This window comes from Helianthus annuus, chromosome 2 (assembly GCF_002127325.2).
Source record: "Helianthus annuus cultivar XRQ/B chromosome 2, HanXRQr2.0-SUNRISE, whole genome shotgun sequence".
NCBI lineage: Eukaryota > Viridiplantae > Streptophyta > Magnoliopsida > Asterales > Asteraceae > Helianthus > Helianthus annuus.
Window position 1 is genome coordinate 108,158,820 of NC_035434.2, and position 10,506 is coordinate 108,169,325.

The window sequence follows — 10,506 nt, forward strand, 5'->3', positions numbered from 1 at the left end:
TTTTAATTACTAAAGTATATTTTGATATACTATCCATTTAACTATTTCCAAACTAACGTATACTATGATATACTATTTGTACAAACTTTTCAAAACCAAAGTATATTTTTGTCTATACTATAAACCCGTTTTCCAAAACGACACATTTTCAGAAACAAAACTTTTACATTAGATTCATGGCTATTTTGAAAACATAAAACCTTTTCTCGTACTATCTAAAGCCATGAATCTAATACACAAAACCCTATGTTACTCACAGGCATTTTTATGCTGACGTACCATATTTTCATATATGTTTCAGGTACTGCTATGTGATGATTGTTGATGCACGCTACATATAGGATGGACTTGTGCCTTAGTGACTTAAAACTGAGAAACAATTATTTGTATTATTCTAAATTGTACCAAAACATTGAATTCAATAATTCAATAAAACAAAACTATTTGATCCATGGTTGTGAAACAATGATTCTGTTACAACACTCCCAGACGTTTCCGCCACGATTTGTTGTTTTACGTGGTCGGGGTGTGACAACGGTCCTGCAAGCCAAGGGAAGTGACTTGGCCTATGCTATGAATTGGGAAGAATTTAGGCAATTGGTGGAAAGAAAATTTTGTCCCGAATATGAATAAGAACAAATGGCAAACAACTTCCTGAGCCACCGAATGGTGGATGTTAACTGTCTAGGATATACTTTGAAATTTTTCGAATATGCCAGGATTGTGCCAACTCTGGCTTCGCCAGAGCCAGTACTTATTTCTCGCTACATTTGGAGTTTGATTAGCGAGATCCGTAATATCGTCAAAGCTGCCAGACCTCGCACAATTGATGATGCGGTGGAATTAGCCAATACCTTGACAGATGAACTGGTACGCACGCGAGAAGAAAACAGAAAGAAGGACCTGGCTCAGAAAATTACCCAAGGATTCCGGGGGGTAATGCTAGTAACAATTACAGGAAAAGAGGAACTGGGCAATCCTCCACTATTCCATTTTACAGGATTTGCAAAAGAAAGCATTCTGGAAAATGCAGAGGGTATTGCAATTTCTGCAAAATTCCATGGCATCATGAAGAAGATTGCAGAAGGAAGAAATCGACGATCTGCTTCAACTGTGGGGAAGCTAGACATTTTAGACCAGACTGCCCTAAACTGTTCAAACCAGTAAACCTGCAGAAGGAATGACTAAGAAGAATGCAAGAGCCTTCCAGTTGACTACACAAGAAGCGGATCTGATTCCGGATGTGATAGCGGGTATGTTTCTAGTTCACAACGTTTATGCGAAAGTATTATTTGACTCTGGTGCAAACCAAAATTTTATAAATACTTCGTTTTGCCAAGCTCTTAAGTTACCTTTAACCAAACTTAGACAGATTTATACAGTAGAAACAGCCGACGGTAACTCTGTTAGCATAGATCGAGTTTTGTAGGAAGGTAAAATAGAACTTTCAGGTCATAAATTTTCTGCAAACCTGTTACCCATGAACTTAGCCGGATTCGATGTTGGATTAGGAATGGATTGATTAGTAGCCAACCATGCTCGAATCCTTTGTGAAAAGAATTCCATAGAAATTTGTGCGCCATCAGGAGAAATAATTGTGGTTGTAGGAGAAAAGCCACGAAAGCCAATGAAATTCATTTCGGTCATGAAAGTGGCCAGTTACTCTAGAAAACAGGGAATAGCATATATGGTTTCGGTAGTGATTAATACTAAAAGTAAAGAACTTAAGGATATTCCAGTAGTATCAGAATACCCGGATGTATTCCCAGAAGAACTACCTGGATTGCCACCCGATAGGGAAGTAGAATTTAGAATTCATCTAATTCCGGGAACTACACCGATAGCCAAGGCACCTTATCGGTTAGCACCCACCGAAATGTTAGAATTGAAAAAGCAGTTAGATGAATTACTAAGTAAAGGGTTTATACAACCTAGTTCATCCCCTTAGGGAGCACCAGTGTTGTTTGTGAAAAAGAAAGATGGTTCGATGCGAATGTGTATCGATTATAGGGAATTGAAGAAAGTTACAATTAAAAATCGATACCCATTACCTAGGATTGATGATCTTTTTTATCAGCTTCAGGGAGCTAGATATTTCTCTAAGATAGATCTACGCTCCGGATACCATCAATTGAAGGTACAAGAGGAAGACGTACCTAAAACAGCTTACAGGACTAGGTATGGTCATTACGAGTTTACAGTTATGCCCTTTGGATTAACAAATGCTCCTGCAGCATTAATGGATATGATGAATAGGATCTGTAAACCGTATTTGGATAAATTTGTGATTGTCTTCATCAACGACATACTTATTTATTCCAAAAGTCAGGACGAGTACTGTAAACATCTACATGCACTCTTAACTTTGTTAAGAAAAGAGAATCTTTACGCCAAATTCTCGAAGTGTGAATTTTGGCTCCAGGAGGTGTAATTTTCAGGGCACATGGTGAATCACGAAGGTATTCACGTAGATCCTTCCAAAATAGAAGCAATCACCAAATGAAAGGTCCCGCAATCAGCTATGGAAATTAGAAGTTTTCTAGGGTTAGCCGGATACTCTAGACGGTTTATTAAGGATTTTTCTAAGATAGCCGTACCATTAACTAAGCTAACCTGTAAAGCAGTTAAATTTGAGTGGGGACCTAAGCAAGAAGAAGCTTTTAGGATTTTAAAGCAAAAGTTAACCAACGCTCCAATTCTAGCCCTTCCAGAAGGAATAGGAGATTTTGAAGTCTACTGTGATGCTTCTAAATTAGGATTAGGATGTGTACTAATGCAACGCAAAAAGGTAATTGCGTATGCCTCAAGGCAATTGAAAAAGCACGAAGAAAACTATACGACTCATGACTTAGAATTAGGATCAATAATTTTTGCCCTTAAGATTTGGAGACATTATCTATATAGAAGTAGATTTACTATCTATACGGATCACAAATGTTTAAGGTACATATTTGGACAAAAAGAATTGAACATGAGGCAAAGAAGATGGATGGAAATTCTGAATGACTACGACTGTGATATTCAATATCACGAAGTCAAATGTAGTCGCAGATGCTCTAAGTCTTAAGTATCATGAAAAGCAAAAGCGAGTCTGTGCTCTTAGATTAAATCTTCAAGTAGATTTAATGGAACAATTAAAGAATGTTCAAGAAACAGCAATCAAGGACGATGTTGAAGAAATGAAAGGTTGAATAAAGGAATTAGAGCAAGGAGTTGGTGGAATTTGGAGATTCCACAAGAAAAGAATTTGGGTACCTAAACAAGGAAACTTAAGAAATAAGATTTTAGAGGAAGCCCATAAATCTAGGTATACCATACATCCTGGAAATAATAAGATGTACCAAGATTTAAGAAATAGTTTCTGGTGGATAGGTATGAAAAAGGACATAGCTAGATATGTATCTAAGTGTCTTACTTGTTCACAAGTTAAGGCAGAACACCAGAAACCTTCAGGGTTACTCCAACAATTAGAAATGCCTGTTTGGAAATGGGAACTAATAACCATGGATTTTGTTACTAAGTTGCCCAAAACCCGAAAGGGTAATGACGCGATTTGGGTAATTGTGGACCGATTAACCAAATCAGCTCATTTTCTACCCATCAAGGAAACCTTTAGCATGGAAAGGTTAGCCAAGTTGTACGTAGACGAAGTAGTATCCTTACATGGAGTTCCACTCTCCATTGTATCGAATAGGGATAGTCGTTTCACTTGACATTTCTGGACAAGTTTTCAAGAAGCAATGGTAACCCGATTAAATTTAAGTATTGCCTACCATCCTCAAACTGACGGACAAAGTGAAAGGACGATCCAAACACTGGAAGACATGCTTAGGGCATGTGTGATCGATTTTGGTGGAAACTGGGATAACCACCTACCCTTAATTGAATTCTCCTATAACAATAGTTATCATTCAAGCATCGAAGCTGCCCCGTTCGAAGCACTGTATGGACGTAATTGTAGAACTCTAGTTTGCTGGGCAGAAATAGGAGAAAGTCAATTATCAGGTCCTGAAATAGTACAAGAAACCACTGACAAGATCACTCAAATCAAGGAAAGATTAAAGACGGCTCGGGATCGTCAGAAAAGTTATGCAAAAAATCGACGTAAGCCACTAGAATTCCAAGTCGGTGACAAGGTACTCTTGAAAGCTTCTCCTTGGAAAGGAGTAGTGCGGTTCAGAAAGAAAGGGAAACTAAGTCCAAGGTATGTAGGACCATTCCCAGTAATCCAACGAATAGGACCCGTCGCCTATTGCTTACAACTACCAGAAGAACTAGCTAGAGTACATGATGTGTTTAATGTATCCAACCTCAAGAAATGTCTATCTGATGAATCCCTGGTAGTACCTCTTCAAGATATAGAGGTAAATGAAAAGTTAAAATTTTTAGAGAAGCCACTACAGATAGAGGACAGAAAGGTCAAATTTCTCAAAAATAAACGACTAGTGCTAGTCAAAGTCAGATGGGATTCAAAGAGAGGACCGGAGTACACTTGGGAGCTAGAAACAGAAATGAAGCAGCAATATCCTCATTTATTCCAGTAAATCTCGAGGACGAGATTTTTATTAAGGTGGGGAGGATGTAATAACTCTCACCTAAAACTATAATGTAACACCCCAAAAATACCACCTGCGGAAACCCCACGAGGCGTGTTACACATCAGAGTCTGAGCCACCAATCACATTGAACCAATGGTAAATACTTAAATAAAACATGTCATTAATGGCCAAGATTAAATGTCAAACACAATATTAATTCACAAAGAGTTATGTAGCGGAAGCATATTATAAGTCGTTTAGCAATTGTTCAAAATAAACTCAAAACCAATGTATCAATTATAAGTAATCCAATAGCTTCGATCCATGACCACTCCAGCACTCCCAGATAGCAAGTCCATGTTCCAAGGTTAACGACCTACAAGCATGCAAACAAGTGGGTCAGACTACGCTGGTGAGTTCAAGGTTTCGTTAACGTGTTGTGTTACAAGATATATGTTAATGCGATTCAATGTTGTGATACGATGTTGCTCATGCTAGTTACCCTAGGGAGTACGCCCTTACGTAACCGAGGAGTGTGCCTCTTAGCAACCCACTATGTTGTTCACGCTAGTTACCCTAGGGAAAACGCCCTTACGTAACCGAGGAGTGTGCCTCTTAACAACCATAGTGAAACCCAGATAATTAGTTCACCCCGTCCCTACGGCCCGGTGTGAGGTTTCCCACCTAATAGCGCTATCAACTAATTACCCCCATTGCCCTCCAGGCAATAACCAAAACCGATTAAGTTGTTTACCCAATGTTTCCCTTCCAAATGTTTACCAGTTGTCCCAAACCACCGGGACGCATGCTTGAGAAAATGCATTGAACTCACCTGGGGTTGCTCAGTATGATACACAAAAAGTTCAGTTAAGCTACAATGTGATCAACCACGTCCTAGCACGTTTATCATACAAGTCAGGTTTGGTTCAAGTAAGGCACGTATGGTTACTCAGAGTTAACACGTTACAAATACGAATGGATCATGGCAACACTTTAAAAATCAAACAATGTGCAAATAGATAAGCCCACTGGTAACTGGCCCAACATGTTGTGCGATCAGCACAACCTTGTGCGATCCACAGTATGTTGTGCGATCTCTATACTTCGCCCCAAATAAAAATAACACAAGCAAATCCAATAACATTCTCGGCCCAATCAGATAACACACAAGTATCTTGTGCGATCCAACTTGGGTTGTGCGATCCGGCTAACCCAGCCCAACTACACACCCGGCCCAACAGTTAGCAAACGTAACACTTATGCGGTCCAGTAACCTTGTGCGACTGTGGATGCTTTGTGCGACAGAAGACATCTTGTGCGACTGACCAAGATGTCTTGTGCGATCTCTTGTACGCGTGTTCTTGTGCGACCAGGACCTCTTGTACGATCAAGAGGCTTGTGCGACTAGTTTCAAGTTCCGGATTTCATGCTTATCGGTTACAATCACTAATCAGTTTCCTGTTTTACCTCCCATCAATTAACACGTTTTCCACCAATCCATCTAGCATGCCATCGATTAAACAAGCATATTTCAATTGTTTCTCAAGAACCCTAATCGAACCATTCATGAATACAACCTATTAACATTCAATCAGATTAACCATAACACTTCCCAAACGATCAATACTAGAATTCGAATCTATAGCATGATATCCGATTAACAAGAGCATGTTTCAAACATATACAGGCTGATTATATGCAACCATTCGGTTCCTTAGATATCATTACCACATCCGATTCATAAGAACATCATCAATCATATGACTATTCTCTTTATCACATAATTCATAGTATTCATGACACTATCTAGCATACGATTCATATTAGCTAAATCATTCAGATCCACACATACAAGATCGGCCACATATCAACAACATGATATCACATCATTTGACAAAATACATAATCATATGAAATACTAACCGATTAATGGAAAGGATAGGGTTTGATTCGAACAAGAAAGGTCTTCGATTGCCTTGTGCCGTCGAGTTCTAGAGAGTTGGAAGAGGAGCTAGGGTTTTGTGTGTGAGAATGTTATGGCAAAAGTGTGAAAGGGTTACAACACTCCCATGTGTTAATCGGCTAAGGTAGGATGGGCCGAATCCATCACTTGGGCTGCCCCTTTGATCCGAGTGCAAGCACTACGGCCCAATGGCCTTGTGCGTTCGAGTGTGTGTTGTGCGGTGGGCCATGTTGTGCGGTTTCGGGTCAAGTAACATAATCACATAATCATAACACATAACACATACAACATAACAATTAATAATTATAATAAATCACATAAGCATGTATCGTTACACAAAATAGGTTCGAATTGCGTGTTGTCACAGTATCCCCAACTAAAAAGAAATTTCGTCCCGAAATTTGGTATGCACTCACTAACGTAAGCTATATTGTTCACTAGTTTTCCTGGGGTGTCACATCATCCCCCACTTGAATGGGAATTTCGTCCCGAAATTCACTAGTTGCATCAACATTAAGTTTGCTAGGTTCTGCCTGATCTGTGGGGAACAAATGTGGATACTTAAGTTTCATCTGGTCCTCGCGTTCCCACGTGAACTCTGGACCACGTCGTGAGTTCCAACGAACTCTCACAATCGGTATGCGGCTGTGCTTACGAACTTTAACTTCCCGATCCATAATTTCAATTGGTTCTTCGACAAACTGCAATTTGTCGTCTATCTTCAGCTCTTGAAATGGTACTACTAATGTTTCATCAACCAAACACTTCTTTAGCTGCGATACGTGAAACACATCATGGACATTACCCAACTCAGCAGGTAATTCCAACCTGTAGGCCACCTTTCCAATTCGTTCCAGAATTTTGAACGGTCCCACATAACGAGGGTTTAGTTTGCCGCGTTTCCCAAAACGCACCACACCCTTCCAGGGTGAAACCTTTAACATAACGCGGTCATTAACTTCAAATTCCAGCGGTTTACTACGCTTGTCAGCGTAGCTTTTCTGACGGTCGCGAGCTGCGGCCATACGGTTTCGGATCTGCACAATGCTTTCTGATGCCTCAAGAACAAACTCAGGTCCTGTGATCTGGCTATCACCCACCTCATGCCAGCAGAGAGGTGAACGACATTTCCGTCCGTACAGTGCTTCGAACGGAGCTGCCTTAATACTTGTATGGTAGCTGTTGTTGTAGGAGAACTCTATCAACGGCAAGTGTTTCTCCCACCCTTTCCCAAAATCGAGTACGCATGCCCGAAGCATATCTTCAAGTGTTTGGATGGTGCGCTCGCTTTGACCATCCGTCTGCGGGTGATAAGCGGTACTCATGTCGAGTTGGGAACCGAACGATTTATGCATTGACTGCCATAACTCTGAAGTGAAACACGGATCTCGATCTGAGATGATAGAAGTTGGCACCCCATGCCTAGAAACCACTTCCTTAAGGTAGATTGCTGCCAATTGAGAAAACTTGTCTGTTTCCTTGATTGCTAAGAAGTGTGCTGACTTCGTGAGGCGATCAACAATCACCCAAATGGTATCGTTCCCAGCCTGAGTTCTGGGTAATCCTGTCACAAAATCCATAGCGATCTGTTCCCACTTCCAGGTGGGTATCTCTGGTTGCTGCAGTAGACCTGAGGGCTTTTGATGTTCCGCTTTGACTTTAGCACAAGTCAAACATTTGCTGACGTAGGTTGCTATATGAGCTTTCATGCTGGGCCACCAGTAGGTAGTTTTCAAGTCGTGGTACATCTTATCTGATCCAGGATGTACAGAGTAGCGTGATTTATGTGCCTCTTCCATTACAAGTTCTCGTAAGTTGCCAAAGAATGGGACCCAAATGCGTCCAGTTACGTAGTAAGCACCGTCTCCCTTTTGTTCTAGTCGTTGTCTCGAGCCACGTAAAGCTTCAGCTAGAACGTTCTCTGGTTTCAACGCTTCTAACTGAGCGTCTCGTATCTGGGAAGGAAGGTTGGACTGGATCGTGAGTTGCAATGCTCGCACACGCCTAGGTGCATTATCCTTTCTGCTGAGGGCGTCGGCTACAACGTTTGCCTTGCCTGGATGATACTTGATGGCACATTCATAATCGTTCAATAATTCCACCCATCGTCGTTGTCGCATATTCAACTCTTTCTGGTCGAAGATGTGCTGGAGACTCCTATGGTCGGTGTAGATGGTGCATTTGGTACCGTACAGATAGTGCCTCCAAATCTTCAACGCAAATACCACCGCTCCTAACTCCAAGTCGTGTGTCGTGTAGTTCTTCTCGTGCACCTTCAGCTGACGAGAAGCATAAGCTATCACCTTCTCGCGTTGCATCAAACGCAACCGAGACCCTGAATCGAAGCATCACAATAAACCACAAAATCTTCGGTACCCTCTGGTAACGACAAGATCGGTGCACTGCAAAGTCTCTGTTTCAGAACTTGGAAAGCCTCTTCCTGCTTCGTTCCCCAAGAGTACGTCGTGTTCTTCTGTGTCAGCGAGGTGAGAGGTTGCGCGATTTTCAAGAAATCTTTAATGAACCTTCGATAATACCCTGCGAGACCAAGAAATTGGCGCACCTCAGAGGGAGTCTTTGGTGCCGCCCAATTTTTAACTGCATCCACCTTCGCAGGGTCCACATGTATCCCGTTCTCGTTAACAACGTGCCCAAGGAAATGCACTTCTCGAATCCAAAAGTCGCACTTTGAAAATTTCGCATACAGCTGTTCTCTTCTCAAAAGTTCCAAGATGAGACGTAGGTGACGCTCATGATCTTCCTTGTTCTTCGAATAGACTAAGATGTCATCAATAAACACTATAACAAACTCGTCGAGATATGGCTTACATACGCGGTTCATGAGATCCATGAAAACCGCTGGTGCATTAGTCAATCCAAACGGCATGACCAAGAACTCATAGTGTCCGTAGCGCGTTCGAAAAGCCGTTTTAGGAACATCTTCTTCTCTAACCCTTACCTGGTGATAACCCGATCTTAAGTCGATCTTGGAATAGAAACTTGACCCTTGCAGCTGGTCAAACAAGTCGTCGATGCGTGGTAACGGATAGCGGTTCTTAATGGTCACCTTGTTGAGCTCTCGATAGTCGATACACATACGGAATGACCCGTCTTTCTTCTTTACGAACAGAACTGGGGCTCCCCAAGGCGACGAACTGGGTCGAATGAAACCCCTATCCAACAACTCCTGTAGTTGATTGGACAACTCCTGTAACTCTCCAGCTGCTAGCCGGTAAGGGGCTCGAGCAATTGGAGCCGCTCCCGGCGCAAGATCAATCTGAAATTCTACTTGACGGTGAGGAGGTAACCCTGGTAGCTCCTCTGGGAATACATCAGCGAATTCTCGCACCACTGGTAGATCCTCGATCTTACTCTCTTCAGACTGAGCGTTGGTAACTAACGCTAACAGTGCAGGATACCCCTTTTGTAGATACTGCTGTGCGCGCATGGCCGAGATTATACCAACCATCGTCCCACTACGATGCCCCTGAACTAATAATGTCTCCCCATCAAGGAGAGGGATACGCACGATCTTCTGTTTACACAAAATTTCTGCTTGGTGCTTAGACAACCAATCCATGCCTACTACTATATCAAAACTACCGAGTGTAACGGGAAGGAGGTCAATATCAAACACTTGACCCACGAGATCTAGTTTGCACCCGAAAAGGACATTCGAGGCTTCTATCGTCTTACCATCTGCTAGTTCTACTACTTGTTTAACTTCTAAAGGTGTTGGGGTTATCCCTAATCGTTGACTAAACTCTAGGGACACATAACTCCAATCGGCACCCGAATCAAATAATATAGAAGCAATACGATTGTTAACAGGAAACGTACCAGTTACAACGTTGCCGTCATTCCTGGCATCCCCTGCTCCAAGCTGGAACACTCTGCCTCGAGCACCATTTCCCCCATTATTGTCGTTGTTGTTGTTGTTGTTCCCAGCATTGTTATTATTTGGGCGGTTGTTGTCGTTGGCGTTCTGGTTTAACTGAGGGCAAT